This window comes from Manis pentadactyla, chromosome 6, assembly GCF_030020395.1.
Source record: "Manis pentadactyla isolate mManPen7 chromosome 6, mManPen7.hap1, whole genome shotgun sequence".
NCBI classification, from domain to species: domain Eukaryota; kingdom Metazoa; phylum Chordata; class Mammalia; order Pholidota; family Manidae; genus Manis; species Manis pentadactyla.
The window spans coordinates 67,379,257-67,401,483 of record NC_080024.1 but is presented as its reverse complement, the minus strand read 5'-3'; the positions used below and the strand labels follow the sequence as shown (position 1 = coordinate 67,401,483).

At 43.4% G+C, this 22,227-nt stretch overlaps 1 protein-coding gene across 2 annotated transcripts in view; it reads right to left on the bottom strand.

Annotated features, from left to right (window-relative positions):
* ABCB11 (ATP binding cassette subfamily B member 11) overlaps positions 1-18,620 on the bottom strand; it is a 206,389-nt gene extending 187,769 nt beyond the window's left edge. Inside the window, exon 1 of one of the 2 annotated variants that reach the window (XM_057503940.1) lies at positions 18,483-18,620. The gene's annotated coding sequence lies outside the window, so the exon portion shown is untranslated. The remainder of the gene's footprint in view (positions 1-18,482) is intronic. The other variant, XM_057503944.1, reaches the window with a different exon arrangement.
* Between the last annotated feature and the right edge of the window lie 3,607 nt (positions 18,621-22,227).

Below are 22,227 nucleotides of genomic sequence, written 5' to 3'. Positions count from 1 at the left end.
TGACGCCTGATATAAAACCAAAACTTCTCCGTAAATACTGCTCCCAAGATTGGCCGACATACCCCCTAGACAATAACAACCAATGGCCGGCAGGGGGAGCTCTTGATCCTAACATCACTCGCGATCTCTTTAACTACTGCCAGCGCCTGAAAAAATGGAAGGAGATTCCCTATACCGAAGCTTTCTGCCTCCTCCTCCCGCCTCCCTTGCCGCCGCCGCCTCCTCCCCCTGCCTACCCCCAAGTTCTCCTAGCCTGCAAGCCGTCTCCCCTGCAAAAGCTTCCCACCCACTCCCTTCCCCCTCCTCTCCTACTTCAGCCCCTCCCCCTTCCTCCACCACCATCTCCTCCCCCACCTCACCCCCCTGCAGATCAAGCCTGAGCCTTTCAGCCGCCCTCTAACTAAGTTCCAAGAGCCTCCTCTGTCTTTGCCCCCATCACCTGTTTCTCCCCCACAGACTGAGCCAGAACCCTTCAGTCCCCCACTGCCGTGGGTCTCCGCTCTCGAGATATCTTTGCCTGCTGCTTAATAGCAGGTCTGAAAAAGGCAGCTCGTAAAGTAGTCAATTTTCAAAAGCTCCAAGACATAATTCAAAGGAGGGAAGAAACTCCCTCCTAGTTCTTAGACAGACTCACTCAAGCCCTATTACAGTTACCAGCCTGGACCCAGAAACGCCTGACGGGAGACATGTCCTTATGACATACTTCCTAGCACAAAGCTACCCTGACATTAAAGCTAAACTCAAAAAGTTAGAACAGGGCCCCGCTACCCCACAGACTGAGATCCTAACAGTGGCCTTTAAAGTCTTCCATAACCGGGAGGAGGAGAAAGAACGCCGTAAATAAAAGGCTGATCAGGCCAATTTCCAAATGTTGGCCCAGCTGATAAAACCACAACCTGGGCACCCTTCTACAAACAAGCCCCCCTACCCAGGAGCTTGTTTCAAGTGCGGACAAGAAGGACATTGGTCAAGGGTGTGCCCCTCCTCCAGATCTCCTACCACCCCATATCCCAGATGGCACAAAAAGGGCCACTGGGGGTCTGATTGCCCAGCCACCCGAAGGGGAGGCTGGACGAACAACCCCCATCCTAAGCCGCCGTAGTGGGGCTGGCAGAGGAAGATTGACGGGGCCCGGGGGCTTCTCGCCCGACCATTTCCATCACCAAACAGGAGCCCAGGGTTACTGTAATAGTAGACGGTCGCTCCATCTCCTTCCTCCTAGATACAGGAGCCACCTTCTCAGTCTTGCGAGAATACCGGGGCCCTACCATGCCAGCCATTACTCCTATAGTCGGGGTAGGAGGTAAACAGATTTTCCCATTAAACCCCCCCTTTTATGCACAATCCAAGACAATCCCATACCTTTCTCCCACTCCTTCCTGGTTATGCCCCAGTGTCCCATCCCCTTACTAGGACGGGACATCCTTGCTCTCCTCCATGTTACCATAACTATATCCACTCCCACAGCCCCCAGTACTCCCTTTCTAATGGCCCTCATAGCCGACGACCCGCCCCTCTACCCAATGAAAGCTCCAGTTCCGCCCTCATACATCCTGTAAATCCCAAAATTTGGGACATTACAAGCCCTTCCATGGCTCTATGTCCTCCTGCATCTATCAAATTACATGACCACTCTCAGTATATCTGTCAGGCCCAATACCCCCTAACCACTTCAGCCCTCATAGGCCTCCAACCCACCATTCAAGATCTTTTAAACAAAAATTACCTCAGACCCACTCACTCCCCGATTAATACCCCCATATTAGCTGTTAAAAAAACCAACAGATCTTTCTGCCTCGTCCAAGACCTTCGCCTCATCAACATGGCCATCATCCCTATCCATCCCTTAGTCCCAAATCCATACACCCTTTTATCACAGATCCCTGCCCCAGCCTCCCACTTCTCAGTCCTAGATCTCAAGGATGCATTTTTTTCTATCCCTCTGGACCCCTTCTCCCAAGATTTTTTCGCCTTCACCTGGACGGACCCATACACAAGACATTCTGAACAACTCACTTGGACAGTTTTGCCACAAGGCTTCCAAGATAGTCCCCATAGTTTTGGACAGGTTCTAGCTCAGGACCTCAAACAGTTTCATCATGATCACTCCGAGTCCACCTTATTACAATACGTGGACGATCTTCTACTCTGCAGTCCCTCGTGGGAACAGTCTCAACTTGACACTGCCTCCCTACTTAACCTTCTAGCTTCCAGAGGTTACCGGGTATCCCCCGTCAAAGCTCAAATCTCTTCCCCTTCTGTCACTTACCTCGGATTCCTTCTATCTCAACAAAGAAAGTCCATTACCTTAGACAGAAAATGGCTCCTCTCTGACCTGCCCATTCCCAAAACCAAGACAGAAACCCTTTCCTTTCTAGGCCTGGCTGGGTATTTTAGAGCATGGATCCCTAACTTCTCCCTGTTGGCAAGACCCCTATACGACCTCAGCAACGGCCCCCCTGAAGAACTATTATCCTCCTCACCCCGACACTCCTTCATTAAGCTCCGTCGAGCCCTTGTGGAAGCCCCAGCTCTCCATCTTCCTGATTTGTCGAAGCCCTTCTCATTATACATTCATGAGAGGTCCAGTCAAGCTCTAGGAGTCCTAGGCCAATATTATGGCCCATCCTTTGCCCCAGTACCTTATCTTTCCAAGCAATTAGACCCCACAGTTCAGGGATGGGCCCCCTGCCTATGGGCATTAGCCGCTGGACAGCTCTTGCAGAAGGAAGCTCATAAACTGACATTCGGGGCACCCCTTACCATTCTGTCCCCACATCACCTAAAGGATCTCTTAACCTACAAAAGTTTACAGACTCTCCCTCCCTCCAGACTCCTGACCTTACTGTCCTCTTTCCTCCAAAATCCCGTTCACCCCCCTTTGCCATCCATACCTGAATCATGACTTTTTCCTCCTTTACTGCTCCCTCGCGCTCTCTCGCTTTTTTTCCTCATTCCTATTGTCTTTCCTGCCACCCAGCCTCCTTTGTATGGCGATTCAAAGTCAGACAGACTTACACACAGCATCAAACAAAAATTACTGCCACCATTGCCACATCAGACTGCCCTCTGAAAAGCTCCAAGCCTTTATACCTCCACTTTCCTCCCTCCACCAAAGTGTTCACTAGCAGCTACCTTTATTCTCCCTACCTCTGCTTCCTCTATGACCAAAAAAAAGCCTGTTGCAGGCGATGGCCAGACACCTACGGGGGATGTCCCTACTGGTCTTGCGCCATTCACTACATGGGTAACTCCCAGTACCCACAGTATTACTCCTCCAACCCATTTTCTTCAATAACTAACAAACCCCTTCCTCACCTGGCTGTGGCCCATTGCAGGCCCTATAATAATCATTCTCCTCGCCTGTCTCTTCTTGCCTTGTAAAGTTTATCAAATCCCAAGTTGGTAAAATCTCTAATCTAACTTTCAACCAGCTTTTACTCAGGAACTACCATCTTTTAGCCACAGAAGATCCCTCACACTCACATAACCTCCTCACCACACGCTGAGATGGACCCCTCTCTCCGCTGGAAACTGTTCCTGGAAACAACGGCCGCAGACGCCTGGCTTCTGGCACCCGTATCCTCTTGGCACCATTAGAATCAACAAGTCCTCGACCTATGGTTACAGGGAACCTTCATTGATTTCCAACCTGAAGAAGTCCACATCTACTCGTCCTTACTGTGGGAAGTCCTATCAACTCTTTCCTCCCAGTCCTCAAGCTCTCACTCCCTTCTCCGCCCCTGTTCAGCAGGAAGCAGTCAGTGAGAAAGCAATGTCCACAACCCCATAGAGGAGAAAGGGGGAATGAAGGGCCCCCACCCATAAGATGGCGAACCTCCTGCTTCTCTTCCGGGTCCTCGGTTCCCGCCGGCGCCATCTGAACCCCAATCACCCCTCACCCCCCTAATCCCAGCACCTAGCCAATAGCCACCAGCCCCATAGAAGTGACACTTCAATCAGTTCATGCCCCTTCCTATATAACCCAGCACCTTTCCCTAATAAAGCGGAATTCTCCGGTGAATTGTTGCTGTGTGTCGCTCCTTTCCTTTCACCCAGACCTTTCTAGAATTGATTCTCTGTTTCCTTCTTTAGGGTGATTCATTGTTCTTCAGAAACAAACAAAGCAAAAAAAAAAGAAACCCTGGGACACACTTCCTCTGCTAATATTGATCTCAGAGTAGCACCCTTTGTGTCCACAAGATGAGGAGGCCTCTCTTGCGCTGTGCACAGCTTTGGTGCCCCCGACCCCCTTGTAAGTTCGTGTTCTCAGAAGACTGCCGGCTGTTTCCTCCATGCGTACCAGCTATCCCATGTGTAGTTCTGATCAGCAAGAGGACTCTGAGCCAGAAAGAGGACGCCCACCCCACCCCTTCACCTCTGCCAGGCCTCACCTTTCCCACTGGAGGTGCAACTCCCTTCCCTCTCTGCCCCCTTAGCCTCCTTGTCAGGCAAGGCCAAACGAACCAACTTCACACGCCTCCAAGGCTGCTTGCTGCTTCTGCAGCTTTGCTGCAGCTAAAGCAGAAGAGAGGGGGAGGGGAAGCCAGAAGGTGAGGAAAGAGAGGTGGGGCAGGAAACTTCCTCTAGCGCTGACTTTCGGTTTGGCTGCTCCCAGGAAGTCTGGCAGTCGGAGAGCCAGGCCATCATTGCTTTTAGGTGGATTCATCCTTTGCTAAATGCAACACAGTCCTGGCAGGGAATATCATTCTCTTCTACTCCATTCTGGCAAATCAGGTGCACTCAGATATGCGGCAGCATCAGCTAGAAGTAGAAGACTCAGCTGGTGCTCTTTCCAGAGCCGCTGTCCTCCAGCTGCAGAGGCCCCCCTGGTCACTGAGCTGAGGGCGTGCTGCTCTACCCAGGGTGTGACTGTAGACTGAATGTGTCCCCACGAAATTCTTATGTGAAAACCTATTCCCCAGTGTGATGGTATTTGCAGGTAGGGCCTTTGGGAGGTAATTAGGTCTTGAGGGTGGAGCCTCATGAATGACATCAGTGTTTTTATAAAAGAGGCCCCAGAGAGCAGAGCTCCCTTATCCCTTCTGCCATGTGAGACTCAAAAAGAAGATGCTTGTCTGTCTACACAGCAGGAAGTAGACTCTCACCAGACTCTGATTCTGTCAGTGTCTTTACCTTGGACTTCCTAGCCTGCAGAGCCATGAGAAATAAATTTCTGTTGTTTATAAGCCACCCGGTCTATGACATTCTGTCACATCAGCCTGAACAGACTAACAAGGTAGTTGGTGGCCAGTGTGTGACTGACATAGAGATTAAATGCTTGGCCCCAGCCTCAGTGAAGGACAACTCAGAAGGACAGTACCTAGCTCCAGAGCATCTGGTAGAACTGGCCAAGACATCCATGGCAACTGTGTCAGAGTTCAGCTTCTCCCTCTGCCCCATCCTGCCTTTGTCCTACCCATCCTTACAGTTGTATGCATGGATTTCCAGAACATTCTTAAATATTATATAAACATCCTATAATATTAATATTTAGTTTCATAAGGGATAAATCCAAACATCTTCCATGTATATACATATGAGAGGGGATGAAAAATTTCCTATTCAACTCCTTCAACCTGTACATTAACAAGTACAAAGTGTATAGGTTTGCCATCAACTGAGATCTTTAGAGCAGTTTTCCATGGGATCTCCCCACCATGATTATAGGTAGGCTGTGTTGCCTGGCCTTAAGGGTTATCCTGCCTAGAGTCACGCAGGTATTAGCAGGTGGCACCAGAGCATGAATTGCATCAGTGTGGGAAAGACTGGGTATGTCCAGCTTCAGTGAATCTCTCTAGTTGGCTTCACAAAGGAAAACTCACAGGATTATGAAATTTTAGAAGCAGTTGGGAGCTTACAGGTCATTCTATCCAGCAATTTCCAACCTGGAATCTACAGACTTTTTTTTTTGAGAGGGCATCTCTCATATTTATTGATCAAATGGTTGTTAACAACAATAAAATTCTGTATAGGGGAGTCAATGCTCAATGCACCATCATTAATCCACCCCAAGCCTAATTCTCAACAGTCTCCAATCTTCTGAAGCATAACGAACAAGTTCTTACATGGTGAACAAGTTCTTACATAGTGAATCAGTTCTTACTTGGTGAACAGTGCAAGGGCAGTCATCACAGAAACTTTTGGTTTTGATCACGCATTATGAACTATAAACAATCAGTTCAAATATGAATATTTGTTTGATTTTTATACTTGATTTATATGTGGATACCACATTTCTCCCTTTATTATTATTATTATTATTTTTTTAATAAAATGCTGAGGTGGTAGGTAGATGCAAGATAAAGGTAGAAAACATAGTTTAGTGTTGTAAGAGAGCAAATGTAGATGATCAGGTGTGTGCCTGTAGACTATGTGTTATTCCAAGCTAGACAAGGGCAATAAAACATCCACGGATGCAGATTTCTCTCAGAACAGGGGGGTGAGGTTCTAAGCCTCACCTCTGTTGATGCCCAATTTCTCACCTGATGGCCCCCCTGCAACTGTGCCTGTCTTAGGTTGTTCCTCCCTTGAGAAATCTTACCCATCTCTGGCTAACCAGTCATCTTCCGGGGCCATACAGGGAACTGTGAAGTTGGTGAGAGAGAAGCCATATTGTTTGAAAAGGTTAGCTTTTTACTTCTTGGCATATTTATGCCCTGTGGCTTCTATGCCCAGCATTTGTCTTAAGGTATCTTTACCACTTGGAGGAATTATGATACTCGGTAAATTCGATATGAGGCACGAATTCTATTTAAGGGTTGTAATTAGGAAGGAAGAAGAAAAGCTATAGAAGTAGCAGGCAGAAGAAAACATGGGAAGATTGATTATATCTTTGACATATCTTCTTCTGGAGTAACCTAAGCATGTATAGGTTTTAAACTACTAATTAAATTGCGCACACACATCAACATAATAGGAATATAGTTACATAACCAAAGCAAATCTATAATTAACAGCCATCTCCAGTGAAACCAAGAAAACCAGTTAGGCATTCCAGGCATTTGTGAAAATTTATCTATGATATGATGGATATTGTCCAACTGTACTTGAACAGTCTGAGAGAAATCAGACAAATTAAAACAACCCATTCCTGGGGAATGTTCACATCCCATATGTTCTTTTAACAGTAGATAGTCTGTAGTTGTAAGAATTTGGAGTGCTACAACTTGCACTTCTCCTAATTCTTGATTGAGTTCCAACAGTATAGATCCAGTCAAATTTGTTTTTTTACTGTATGCACAGGCCAGCTTAGATATCTCCTTCTTCATTCCCATGGCAAGTCCAGGAACCAGTGGGATGAGTGCATCTACAGCTGTAGCAGCGCCTGGATCTTTGTTGAGGTTTTTTGATGATCATCTTCTGGTATGAGTCTTCCAGAGAGTGCTGATGTTGGAAGTTCTTCTTCATATCGTATCTTAGTTCATTTTCTGGGTAGCCCTATTAGGTTTTGATCCTCTGTATAAACACAAACAGACCCTTTGCCTACACTTTGATATGCCCTTTATACCATTGTGTAGAACTCCTTGGAGGTCACCACACAGGAACTGCTTTTTTTATTTTCTTTTTTAAGAGAAAGGAATATTATCAGAAAAATGAACCTCCATAGCCAATCGTCTAACACCCTTTAAGTGATCAAAGTTAAGGATATTTAAAAGCATGCATTAATTGTTGATTTACAGTTAGTTTTATCCTATCAGGGAGTAATCGCCCTTTTCTTTCTTTTTTTTTTGTTATCATTAATCTACACTTACATGAAGAATATTATGTTTACTTGACTCTCCCCTATACCAGGTCCCCCCTATAAACCCTTTACATTCACTGTCCATCAGCATAGCAAAATGTTGTAGAATCACTGCTTGTCTTCTCTGTGTTGTACACCCTCCCCCCCACACCCCCATTATGTATGCTAATCTTAATACTCCCCTTCCTCTTCCCCCCACTTATCCCACCCTACCCACCCATCCTCCCCAGTACCTTTCCCTTTGGTAACTGTTAGTCCATTCTTCGGTTCTGTGATTCCGCTGCTGTTTTGTTCCTTCAGTTTTTCCTTTGTTCTTATACTCCACAGATGAGTGAAATCATTTGGTATTTCACTTTCTCCACTTGGCTTATTTCACTGAGCATAATACCCTCCAACTCCATCCATGTTGCTGCAAATGGTAGGATTTGCCCTCTTTTTATGGCTGAGTAGTATTCTATTGTGTATATGTACCACATCTTCTTTATCCATTCATCTATCGATGGACATTTAGGTTGCTTACAATTCTTGGCTATTGTAAATTGTGCTGTGATAAACATAGGGGTGCATCTGTCTTTCTCAAACTTGATTGCTGCGTTCTTAGGGTAAATTCCTAGGAGTGGAATTCCTGGGTCAAATGGTAAGTCTGTTTTGCACATTTTGATGAACCTCCATACTGCTTTCCACAATGGTTGAACTAATTTACATTCCCACCAACAGTGTAGGAGGAGGGTTCCCCTTTCTCTACTGCCTCGCCAACATTTGATGTTGTTTGTCTTTTGGATGGCAGCCATCCTTACTGGTGTAAGGTGATACCTCATTGTAGTTTTAATTTGCATTTCTCTGATAATTAGCAATGTGGAGCATCTTTTCATGTGTCTGTTGGCCATCTGTATTTCTTTTTTGAAGAACTGTCTGTTCAGTTCCTCTGCCCATTTTTTAATTAGGTTATTTGTTTTTTGTTTTTTGAGGCATGTGAGCTCTTTATATATTCTGGACGTCAAGCCTTTATCAGATCTGTCATTTACAAATATATTCTCCCATACTGTAGGGTTCCGTTTTGTTCTATTGATGGTGTCTTTGGCTGTACAGAAGCTTTCAGCTTAATATAGTCCCACTTGTTCATTTTGGCTATTGTTTTCCTTGCCCGGGGAGATATGTTCAAGAAGAGGTCACTCATGTTTATGTCTAAGAGGTTTTTGCCTATGTTTTCTTCCAAGAGTTTAATGGTTTCATGACTTACATTCAGGTCTTTGATCCATTTTGAGTTTACTTTTGTATATGGGGTTAGACAATGGTCCAGTTTCATTCTCCTACATGTAGCTGTCCAGTTTTGCCAGCACCATCTGTTGAAGAGACTGTCATTTCCCCATTGTATGGCCATGGCTCCTTTATCAAATATTAATTGACCATATATGTCTGGGTTAATGTCTGGATTCTCTAGTCTGTTCCATTGGTCTGTGGCTCTGTTCTTGTGCCAGTACCAAATTGTCTTGATTACTATGGCTTTAGAGTAGAGCTTGAAGTTGGGGAGTGAGATCCCCCCTACTTTATTCTTCTTTCTCAGGATTGCTTTGGCTATTCGGGGTCTTTGGTGGTTCCATATGAATTTTTGAATTATTTGTTCCAGTTCATTGAAGAATGTTGCTGGTAGTTTCATAGGGATTGCATCAAATCTGTATATTGCTTTGGGCAGGATGGCCATTTTGACGATATTAATTCTCCCTAGCCACGAGCCTGGGATGAGTTTCCATTTGTTAGTGTCCCCTTTAATTTCTCTTAAGAGTGACTTGTAGTTTTCAGAGTATAAGTCTTTCACTTCTTGGTTAGGTTTATTCCTAATTATTTTAATCTTTTTGATGCAAGTGTGAATGCAGTTGTTTTCCTGATTTCTCTTTCTGTTGGTTCATTGTTGGTGTATAGTAAAGCCACAGATTTCTGTGTGTTAATTTTGTATCCTGCAACTTTGCTGTATTCCGATATCAGTTCTAGTAGTTTTGGGGTGGAGTCTTTAGGGTTTTTTATGTACAGTATCAGGTCATCTGCAAATAGTGACAGTTTAACTTCTTCTTTACCAATCTGAATTCCTTGTATTTCTTTGTTTGGTCTGATTGCCGTAGCTAGGTCTTCCAGTACTATGTTGAATAACAGTGGGGAGTGTGGGCATCCCTGTCTAGTTCCCGATCTCAGAGGAAATGCTTTCAGCTTCTCGCTGTTCAATATAATGTTGGCTGTGGGTTTATCGTAAATGGCCTTTATTATGTTGATATACTTGCCCTGTATCCCCATTTTGCTGAGAGTTTTTATCATGAATGGATGTTGAACTTTGTCAAATGCTTTTTCAGCATCTATGGAGATGATCATGTGGTTTTTGTCTTTCTTTTTGTTGATGTGGTGGATGATGTTGATGGACTTTCGAATGTTGTACCATCCTTGCATCCCTGGGATGAATCCCACTTGGTCATGGTGCACTATCCTTTTGATGTATTTTTGAATTCGGTTTGCTAACATTTTGTTGAGTATGTTTGCATCTTTATTCATCAGGGATATTGGTCTGTAGTTTTCTTTTTTGGTGGGGTCTTTGCCTGGTTTTGGTATTAGGGTGATGTTGGCTTCATAGAATGAGTTTGGGAGTATCCCCTCCTCTTCTATTTCTTGGAAAACTTTAAGGAGAATGGGTATTATGTCTTCCATGTGTGTCTGATAAAATTCTGAGATAAATCCATCTGGCCCGGGGGTTTTGTTCTTTGGTAGTTTTTTGAATACTGCTTCAATTTCTTTGCTGGTAATTGGTCTGTTTAGATTTTCTGTTTCTTTCTGGGTCAGTCTTGGAAGGTTGTATTTTTCCAGGAAGTTGTCCATTTCTCCTAGGTTTCCCAACTTGCTAGCGTATAGATTTTCATAGTACTCTCTAAGAATTCTTTGTATTTCTGTGGGTTCCGTGGTGATTTTTCCTTTCTCGTTTCTGATTCTGTTGATTTGTGTTGACTCTCTTTTCCTCTTAATAAGTCTATCTAGAGGCTTTTCTATTTTGTTTATTTTCTCGAAGATTTCTTGGTTTCATTGATTTTTGCTATTGTTTTATTCTTCTCAATTTTATTTATTTCATCTCTGATCTTTATTATGTCCCTCTTTCTGCTGAACTTAGGCCTCATTTGTTCTTCTTTTACCAATTTCGATAATTGTGACATTAGACCATTCATTTGGGATTGTTCTTCCTTTTTTAAATATGCCTGGATTGCTATATACTTTCCTCTTAAGACTACTTTTGCTGTATCCCACAGTAGTTGGAGCTTTGTGTTGTTGTTGTTTGTTTCCATATATTGCTGGATCTCCATTTTGATTTGGTCTTTGATCCATTGATTATTTAGGAGCGTGTTGTTAAGCCTCCATGTGTTTCTGAGCCTTTTTGCTTTCTTTCTACAGTTTATTACTAGTTTTATGCCTTTGTGGTCTGAAAAGTTGGTTGGTAGGATTTCAATCTTTTGGAATTTGCTGAGGCTCTTTTTGTGTCCTAGTATGTAGTCTATTCTTGAGAATGTTCCATGTGCACTTGAGTAGAATGTCTATCCTGTTGTTTTTGGATGTAGATTTCTGTAAATGTCTATTAGGTCCATGTGTTCTTGTGTGTTGTTCAGTGCCTCTGTGTCCTTACTTATTTTCTGTCTGGTGGCTCTGTCCTTTGGAGTGAGTGTTGTGTTGAAGTCTCCCAGAATGAATGCATTGCATTCTATTTCCTCCTTTAGTTCTATTAGTATTTGTTTCAAATATGTTGGTGTTTCTGTATTGGGTGCATATATATTTATAATTGTTATATCCTCTTGTTGGACTGAGCCCTTTATCATTATGTAATGTCCTTCTTTATCTTTTGTTACTTTCTTCATTTTGAAGTCTGTTTTGTGTGATACTAAATTGCAACACCTGCTTTTTTCTCTCTGTTGTTTGCATGAAATATGTTTTTCCATCCCTTGACTTTAAGTCTGTGCATGTTTTTGGGTTTGAGGTGAGTCTCTTGTAAGCAGCATATGGATGGATCTTGCGTTTTTATCCATTCTATTACTCTGTGTCTTTTGATTGATGAATTTAGTCCATTTACATTTAGGGTGACTATTGAAAGATATGTACTTATTGCCATTGAAGGCTTTAAGTTTGTGGTTACCAAAGGTTTAGGGTTATCTTCTTTACTATCTTACTGTCTAACTTAATTCGCTTGTTGAGCTATTATAAACACAGTCTGATGATTCTTTATTTCTCTCCCTTCTTATTCCTCCCCCTCCCTTCTTCATATGTTGGGTGTTTTGTTCTGTGCTCTTTTTAGGAGTGCTCCCATCTAGAGCAGTCCCTGTAGGATGCCCTGTAGAGGTGGTTTGTGGGAGGCAAATTCCCTCAACTGTTGCTTGTCTGGGAATTGTTTAATCCTTCCATATTTAAATGATAATCATGCTGGATACAGTAGTCTTGGTTTGAGGCCCTTCTGTTTCATTGCATTAAGTATATCATGCCATTCTCTTCTGGCCTGTAGGGTTTCTGTTGAGAAGTCTGATGATAGCCTGATGGGTTTTCCTTTGTAGGTGACCTTTTATTTTCCCTCTGGCTGCCTTTAATACTTTGTCCTTGTCTTTGATCTTTGCCATTTTAATTATTATGTGTCTTGGTGTTGCCCTCCTTGGATCCCTTGTCATGGGAGTTCTGTGTACTTCTGTGGTCTGAGAGGCCATTTCCTTTCCTGGTTTGAGGAAGTTTTCAGCAGTTATTTCTTCAAAGACACTTTCTATCCCTTTTTCTCTCTCTTCTTCTTCTGGCACCCCTATAATGTGGATATTGTTCCGTTTTGATTGGTCACTCAGCTCTCTTAGAATTCTTTCATTCCTGAAGATCCTTTTATCTCTCTCTGCATCAGCTTCTCTGCGTTCCTGTTCTCTGTTTTCTAGTCCATTAATGGTCTCTTGCATCTCGTCCATTCTGTTTTGAAGTCCTTCCAGAACTTGTTTTATTTCTGTATTCTCCTTCCTTAGTTCTTGCATATTTCTCTGCAAGTCCATCAGATGGTTATGACTTTTGTTTTGAATTCTTTTTCAGGAAGACTGGTTAAATATATCTCCCCAGGTTCCTTCTCAGGGGAAGATGTAGCAGATGCCAAAGCTGTCTGGGTTAGTCTTGTCTGGATCATATTTTTTTGCCTTTTCATGTTGAAAGGTGCTACTGACTGTCAGCTGGGAAGGCCAAACTTTTCACTTGCTCCTGGCCTTTCTTTACTGGGACAACTGCGACCCCTAGTGGCTTGTGTTGGGTAATTGCATGTAGACTGGGTCTCTGTATCTTGCCCGGCAGGTATGGAGGAAGCTCCCTTTCTGAGGGCGTGGCCAGCCTCAGGCTGCTTCTCTGCTTTCACCGTACTGGGAGGGGTAATGGACAGGGGGCTGTTTGGCTGTTTACCTCTGTGAGGGGTCTCAGAGCTGTTGCCCAGGGGTTAGTGTGCCCGGTTTTCCCTGTAATTTCCAGCCACTGGGCTGTGACCTGTGTTGTTTCCGTCCAGCTGTTGCATCCCTGTCCCTTTAAGACTTTCAAAAAGCACTCGCTTTTCTTTGTCACAGGGGCATCAGCTTCGGAACCCGCTCAGAGGTCTTGCTGCCCTGTTTCCCTAGTTTCCAGCCCTCCATGCATGCACCGTGTCTGCGCTCTGGTGCGGATGGCTGGGGGCTGGGTGTTTAGCAGTCCTGGGCTCCCTCTCCTTCCCCACTTCAACTCCTCTCCTCCCACCGGGAGCTGGGGGGAGGTGTGCTCGGGTCTCACCGGGCCGGGGCTTGACTCTTACCCCTTTCACCAGGCTCTGGGCTCTCGCACGTGTTAATGTAGTCTGGCTGTTGTCCTGTGTCTTTTGGTCTCTCTTTTAGGATTAGTTGTATTTGTTGTATTTTCAAAAATATATATGTTTTTGGGAGGAGATTCCCGCTGTCCTACTCACGCCACCATGTTGGCTCTGCCTCTTGAATCTACAGACTTTTAAAGAGCAGAAATGGAACTCTTTGAGTTGTTTTCAATATTTTTAAAAGCCAAATTGAAATGGCTTTCCTACCCTTTCATAGAATCCGCTAACAGATTTATTAGTGCTCATAATTAGTTCAACAAATTCATTAAGCACCTTCTATGTGCTAGACCTTAAATACAGAGGTGAATAAGGCAGATAAGTTGCTGGCCCACAAAGAAGCTTACATCCTGGAGGTAGAGAGACAAATTAAACAAAACAGACTTTTACATAAAAGATGTTGGCTAAGACTAAGAAAGAAAAATAATCTGTGGTGTGACGCAGAAAAACAGAGGGTAGAAACAAGGTAAAATGGACAGGAAGGACCTCACTAAAACTGATAAAACTTAATTAAAAAGAAAACAAAGTAACTGTTGCTTGATTAATACAGTTCTTTTGATAGATGATAGATTTCAAAGCATGGGTTCCATGGAATTAATAAAAGGGGGTCTTCCTTTGTGAAAGAGTTTGAAAAAATGATCTTTAATCTCCCATTTAAGAAATACAATAAACAGGCAACTTGTTGAGATCACATAGCCAATTCGGGGTCAGCATGGACTAAGATCAGGTCTCCTACCAGGGATAGGTCTCTTTCCATTACACTGTGTCTCAGTCACAGAGATGACCCAGCAAGCAGTGTTCACAGTGGGCAGAGATGTGGCTCTAGATTGAAGCCTCCTGGGCTCAAAGTCTGGCTCTGCCACTTATTAGCTGTGTGATCTTGAGCAGGCTATTTTAATTCTGTGCCTCAGTTTCCTACTCCATAAAATGGGGATGCTAATAACAGTACCTGTCTCAGGTTCCTATACCCTGCAAATGTGATACTACACACAGTACCCTTAATGTAGAATAGCATATGCTAACTGTTCAGTAGACTCTGGTCTCAAAAGGCCAGAAACCCAGAATAGTTTCAGGAGTAGTTCTCACCAGCCCTCTTCTGCACAACAGCACTGTTAAATTAAGGGATTAAATGACACAGAAGGGGTAGAACTTCTCTACCTACAACAGGTAATGGCTCATTTCCTCTCAGTAATCCTTCTGTAACAGCATGAGGTTAACCTCTCAGCCGTCTTTTAAATGTTCAACCATTCTATTTAATTTAAAGCCTTTGTAAGTCTCAGGAGCTTAAAACAAAAAAGTCAAGATACAAATTTTAATGGCATCTGATTACTACTAGAGTAATCATATACATTACTCCTCTGACCAATCCTGTAATCTAGGCAGGATAGATATGTGCCCATGAGATCATTCATATTCCCCTGGAGGCTCAGAAACTGATGTATTCTTTCTTGCCTTAGCCTCTAACTTTCTTTCACTTCAAATAAGTGCCTTAGCTACCATTTGTTCAGCACCTATTAAGTGCCAGTTTTGATGTTAGGGTATCTGGATATAGTAGTGAAAGCTAGCCATTGTCTCTAAGACACTCACATGGGAGAGGAGAGATGCAAAAAAAGACCACTATAATGTGCAGCAAGACTAGAACGAAGGTGAGCTGGAAAGGTTTGTCAGAGTGAGGTAGAAGGAGCAGCCCCAGAGCCAGTCCAGCACGAGGAGGTAGCTTAGGTACCAGAGCCCTCTCCTCCAAGGGCTCTTATTAAATCACATTAGCATTAACTAATGGCAAGATAGCAATGCAGGGAGGCCAATACTGATTTATTTGCCTTTAATAGAATATAAGTTACTGAAGTCTTCCTTCGAACAGGAAGTTCCTATTGTAGTTAAGAAAGATTTTATGACTAAGAAGCTGTTGGGCAGTGTAGTTCTGGGAGGAGGTGGGGGTTCCCTGCCCTTGGCGAGGGCAAGAAGTTGCAGGAAAAGGAGTTTACCATGGTTATTCTCACAGCAATCACAAACGGCTTGGTTCACACAGCCGGCTCAAATGCACTCTCCAGGCAAGCTACAGGTTCTGCTCCCCAGCACAAGCTTAATCCTCTAGGTAGTAGGTCTCAGTCTCTCCTCACTCCCCACCCTCCAAACTCCTTACTTCCACACTTGGGCTTAATTTTCCAGGAACACTGGGCCCCATGGCTCCGTTCTGTCTGGCAGCAGCCCACCCCCTGCTCCCAGGGTCTGGGAGCAACTCTGCAGGCTGGTCCCTGGTGATTGTGGATGCCTGACCAATTTTGTACCAAGAACACAGGAAGAGGAGAGAATGTGTGTTTCCTCTCTACCCCTCTCCTGGGTAGATAGTCCCATGACTAACCAGTGACTGTATCTCCAGTAAACATCCCATAAATGTGCAAACATGCACTTATTATATGCACAATGGGTGCTGTTAAGTCCAGGTGGGAATCCTGGTCAGAAAGTCCTATTTTCCCTGCAGGAAGTAAGGACAGAGGTGGGGAGGGCATTATTTCTGGGTGGGTTAGAGCAAATGTTTCCTTACCAATGGATGTCAGGACTCTGTATGGCATAAGGATGTGGAGCATAGACCCAGGGACCAGACTGTCTGAAGAAATGAGTGAATACTTGGACAGTGCTTAGAAGAGGTCTTGGCACATAGGAAACTGTCTTGCCAGTGGGTTTCAGCCCCAGGCAAGTTTGCTGTGGACTCAGAGCAAACAAAGAAATGACAGTAGAAGATTTCTTTGGGGTGAGAGGGTTTATTATCCAACTTGTTCTCCGGTGGTAGGTCAAGCACTAGCATCTCTGCCTCTGCCCAGAGCACTGGGCCAAGCTCCCTATATAGCATAATAATAGCTTATTGCCTAACGGTGTTGAAGCAGTAGCCCAGCAACAGGCCAGTTACATCATCAGGTGGCTTAAGTTCAATGACGACCCTGGCCACAGGAACCCCAACTTCCCCACAGAAACATTCAATAAATACCTACTATTATTGTTGCTGTTAGATAAATAGGTTGCCAAGAATCCACAGAATTGAAATGGGGGAAGTAGAGGAACAATTTTGCAAGGTTACAATCCTGTGCTATGTGTTGTGCTTTATAAATTACAAAGCATCTCCCCATTTGTTATCTCTGTTTTCTGATCCATTAAATGGTACAAACAGGACTTCCCAAATAAGGCTTCCAAGAAGACTAAATGAGATACTTTACATAAAGTGCCCAGTAAATGTTAGCTGCCACTATTTGATATCATTTCCTGGTACCTAGTAGATGTTCATTCAGTATTTGTTAAGGGAATGAATCAATATTACTCTCATGAGAATCCTATGGAGTTCATTATCTCATTTTTTTTTTATATAATAAACTGAAGTTTAGAGAAGTTTAACAGCTTCTGCGAGGTCAGCCAGCTGGTTAGGGGAATGATCATGTCCCAGCTCTACTTCACTTTCCAAGACACCAAAGCTGACTCCTCAACCAGGGCTTGGCAGTCATTTGCTTAAATTAGTAGCATGGGCGGCTTTACATTCTGAACACCACAGATGAGCCCATTCTGAAAGGTGACTCACATGGCCACCATCGCTGACCAGAGCATTTCTCGTGGGGCAGGGCAGGGCTGTGTCTCCTGCCAGCTTTTCATGAGGCCTGACATAGAATACTAGAAGAAATGCTGTGTGCCAGTGATTTTTCAGAGCCACTATAGGCAGCCTTCTAAGGGACATCTCAAAAAAAAAAAAAAACAACTAACTCCAGATACTAGATTGAGATTAAAAATTCAAGTTTAAAATTTTACGTTATGAATATTTTACAATTAAAAAATAAATTCAACTCTCAAAGAATGGGAAATTCTGAGACATTTATTTTACCTTTAGGTTCATCTGTTCTTTGATCCAGGCCATTGGTGGGCCTTGCATCACATCAGAAATTGGCAAGATGCTGTCAGCTTTTCACAGCTGACTGCCTGGTCCTCCAGCCAGCCTTACCCTCTGATTAGGGTCCCTTCATTCACCATAGGAAACCTGGTATGGACCCAGGGTCCCATAAAAGGCCCCTGCAGCCTGGGATCTATAAACAATGTTTGCAAGAGTTTCCTGCAAAAAGGAACCCTTCATGGCAACTTTCAGCCTTGGAGATGACAGGCAGACTTTAAGATACTTAGAACAAAAAAGATTTTCTAAAATGTACCTGGTGGCTCACGTAGGTAGAGACAGGATCTGAAGATAAAAATTAAGATGCTGTAATAGAATCTGCCTTCTTTGAAGTTGCTATAAGAAGCTTAGAACTTACTGAAACTGTTCTGTAAGCTGCTGTGAGTTTTAAATGGTTTGAATTCCAAATGAAGACTGAAGTAGAGACAAATTATTGAACCAAGTTCTAGCTTGAAAACTAGAGAACTTAGAGAGAACCTTGTTCAGAACATTTACTTTCCAAAGCTACTAATTGACTAGAAGTTTGCCCAAGGTCACACGACCCTTTAGTCAGGGTTTTGCTCTCTCCAGGAAAAACACTGCTTGCCAATGTCACTGAGGTCTGTGTTGGTCATTTATGTGAGGCTCTTGGCAAGGGCCAAGAACAGATAAGTGGGCTCTCCTGCCCACAGCCTAGGCACTACCTCCATAATGTGCATCAACATTTCCTTCGTTGCAAATAAAGCCTCCATTGTCCTCTACCGAATGCACCTGATCCCTGTAACACTGAAAAATGTGCAAAGTGTGCCAGGAACAACTCTAGACTGCTTATCTCTTAAAACTGACATATTGTTCTCAAGTGCTTTATTCCAAGAAGTTGCCCAAAATTAAAAACATAAAACTTAGCAAACATAAACCTAGAAACAGTGAACACTCAGTGACACTCTTGGAAATGGACAACACCCTACCTGCCTTGTGGGAAAGTCTCCTCGGTATCAGGAGGGCTCAGGACCTTCCAAAGGCTTTCTTCCCTGGCTCCTGGCCTCCTGAGGAATCACAGCCACAAAGCAACTAAGGGGAACTAACAAGCAGAACATGATGAAAGGAAAGTCCCTTGGAGTTGTGTCTGGAAACAGAATGAATTCCTGTGTCAACTTGTTCTTTAATTCAACAAAGGTGTGGGTAATAGACAGTGAGAAATTTGTGGAAGCCCCTCCCCTGGCTTGCTGGAACAAGAAATGTGACTCTGTCTCCCACAGTAGGACCTGAATATACACTTTAGCTTTCTTGGCCTTTATTTTCCCATATTTCATGGCCAGGGGTGCTTATTGCTTTCCCACTCCCCTTAAGTGACAACAAAATGAGATCTAATGTGTTATCATCTCCACTCCAGCCTCATTACACACAAGATATGTTCATTCTTCCAAAGGTTCAGATAAAATTTTGACCACCTCCCTAACATCCTGCATTTAAAAATATTAAAGATTAGCCTCTTCTACTTAGATTAGTACTCCTAACTCTGGCTGCACATTAAAATAAGCTGAGGAAGACTTCCGGCTCAAGATGGCGGCGTGAGTAGGGTGGCGGAAATCTCCTCCCAAAACCATATATATATTTTAAAATACAACAAATACAACTATTCCAAAAAAAAGAGACCAGAGGATGCAGTACAATAGCCAGGCTACATCTACATCTGTGAGAACTCAGCATCTCATGAAGGGGGTAAGATACAACCCACGGCCCAGCAGGACCTGAGCACTCCCCCACCCCAGCTCACTAGTGGGAGGAAAGAAATCAGAGTGGGGAGGGAGTGGAAGCACAGGACTGCTAAATAACCAGCCCTAGTGATCTGCACCAGAAACGCAGACACACATTGGATGGTGTGCTGGTTATTAGGGAAATGGAACGGTAGGGTCTGAGATGGAGACTGCGAGCAGTTCCCCACAGCCAGCTCCCCTGGGACAAAAGAAAAGTGGAAGCTTTTAACAAGTCTTAAGGGACAGGGGCTCAACAGCTGAACAAAATCATCCCAGCACACTCATCCCAGAAGGCTGGGAATCTTGAGAAACTTCAGGCCCCCTAACCCGCTGGAGTGTAAAGCAGCCCCAAAGCCCCTCACAGCAATAAGCAGCCTGCCACTCATTCCCCCCGGCCAGCACTACAAATAAACCGGCCGACCTGCCACAACTGTGGACTAGCCAGAAAGTGGCCCAGCCCACAGCAACCACACAGAGTCTCCTCCTAGTACACACTACCAGGACATGCAGAGGAATCTGGAGCAAGGTCCGGAAGGCATGAAGGGGTGCCGTTCTCCCAGGAGAACACACCCAGTGTGGCTGCGACCCCCCACAGAGCTCTAGGCTAGCCTGAGGGCAGCCCCACCCACAGCAGCTCAGGAGATTGTCCCAGAGTCTGCTCCCAGGGTGCGGGTAATGGGCATAGGCCCTGGAGGAGGGCAAGGTGACTAACAAGCAGGAAGGGACTTTGATCTCCCAGCTGACACATGTGCAACCTGCTTGCAACCACTTCGATCACCATGAAAAGGCAGAAGAATCTGGTCCAATCAAAAATCACTCAGACAACCACAGACAGAGGTCCTGATGAGATAGATATAACCAATCTTCCTGAAAAAGAATTCAAAATAAAAGTATGTTGATGGATGTGCAGAGAAATATTCAAGAGCTAAGGGATTAGTCAGGAGGGAGATAACAGAAATGAAACAATCAATAGAAGGGCTTAAGAGCAGACTAGATGAGGTGCAAGAGACTGTTAATGGAATAGAAATCAGAGAACAGGAATACAGAGAAGCTGAGGCAGAGAGAGATAAAAGGATCTCTAGGAATGAAAGAATATTAAGAGAACTGTGTGACTAATCCAAACAGCATAATATTTGCATTATAGGGGTACCAGAAGAAGAAGAGAGAGAGAAAGGGATAGAAAATGTCTTTGAAGAAATAATTGCCGAAAACTTCCCCAAGCTAGGGAAGGAAGTAGTCTCTCTGACCATGGAAGCCCACAGATCTCCCAACACAAGGCACAAAGGAGGTCAACACCAAGACATATAATAATTAAAATGGCAAAGATCAAAGACAAGGACAGAGTATTAAAGGCAGCAGAGACAGAAAAAAGAATACCTACAAAGGAAAACCCATCAGGCAATCATCAGACTTCTCAACAGAAACCTTACAGGCCAGAAGAGAATGGCATGATATATTTAATGCAATGACACAAAAAGGCCTTAAACCAAGAATACTGTATCCAGCATGATTATCATTTAATTTGATGGAGGGATTGAACAATTTCCAGACAAGCAAAAGTTGAGGCAATTTGCCTCCCACAAACCACCTCTACAGGGTATTTTAAAGGGACTGCTCTAGATGGAAGCACTCCTAAGATTAAAAAGATATCACTAGAGAAAATTAAATCACACCAAAGAAAGCAGACCAACCAAATACTAATTAAAGGCAAAAAATAAAATCAACTCGGCAAAAACAGTCAAAGAAAAAACAAAAGAGTACAGAATAAAACACCTAACATATAAAGAATGGAGGAGGAGGAATAAGAAGGGAGAGAAATCATCAGACTGTGTTTATAATAGCTTAATAAGAGAGTTAAGTTAGATGGTTAGATAGTAAGGAAGTTACCCTTGAACCTTTGGTAACTATGAATCCAAAGCCTGCAATGGCAATAAGTACATATTTATCAATAATCAACCTAAATGTAAATGGACGGAATCAAAAGACAGAGTAATAGAATGGATAAAAAAGCAAGACCCATCTTTATGCTGCTAACAAGAGACTCACCTCAAACCCAAAGACATACACAGACTAAAAGTGAAGGGAAAGAAAAGATATCTCATGCAAACAATGGGGAGAAAAAAGCAGGTGTTGCAGTACTTGTATCAAACCAAATAGACTTCAAATAAAGAAGGACATTACATAATGATAAAAGGGACAGTCCAACAAGAGGATATAACCATTATAAATATATATGTACCCAACACAGGAGCACTGACATATGTGAAACAAATACTAACCGAATTAAAGAAGGAAACAGAATGCAATGCATTTATTTTAGGAGACTTCAACGCACCACTCACTCCAAAGGACAGATCAACCAGACAGAAAATAAGTAAGGACACAGAGGCACTGAACAACACACTAGAACAGATGGACCTAACAGACATCTACAGAACTCTACACCCAGAAGCAACAAGATACACATTCTTCTCAAGTGCACATGGAACATTTTCCAGAATAGACCATATACTAGGCCACAAAAAGAGCCTCAGTAAATTCAAAAAGATTAAAATTCTACCAACCAACTTCTCAGGTAACGAAGGTATAAAACTATAAATAAATTGTACAAAGAAAACAAAAAGACTCACAAACACATGGAGGCTTAACAACATGCTCCTAAATAATCAATGGATTAATGACCAAATTAAAATAGAGTTCAAGCAATGTATGGAGATAAATGACAACAGCAGAGAGCCCCAACTTCTGTGGGACACAGCGAAGGCAGTTCTAAGAGGAAAGTATATTGCAATCCAGACCTATTTAGAGAAGGAAGAACAATCTCAAATGAATAGACAAAAGCACAATTATTGATATTGTAAAAAGAAGAACAAATGAGGCTGAAAGTCAGCAGAAAGAGGGACATAATAAGGATCAGAGAAGAAATAAATGACATTGAGAAGAATAAAACAATAGA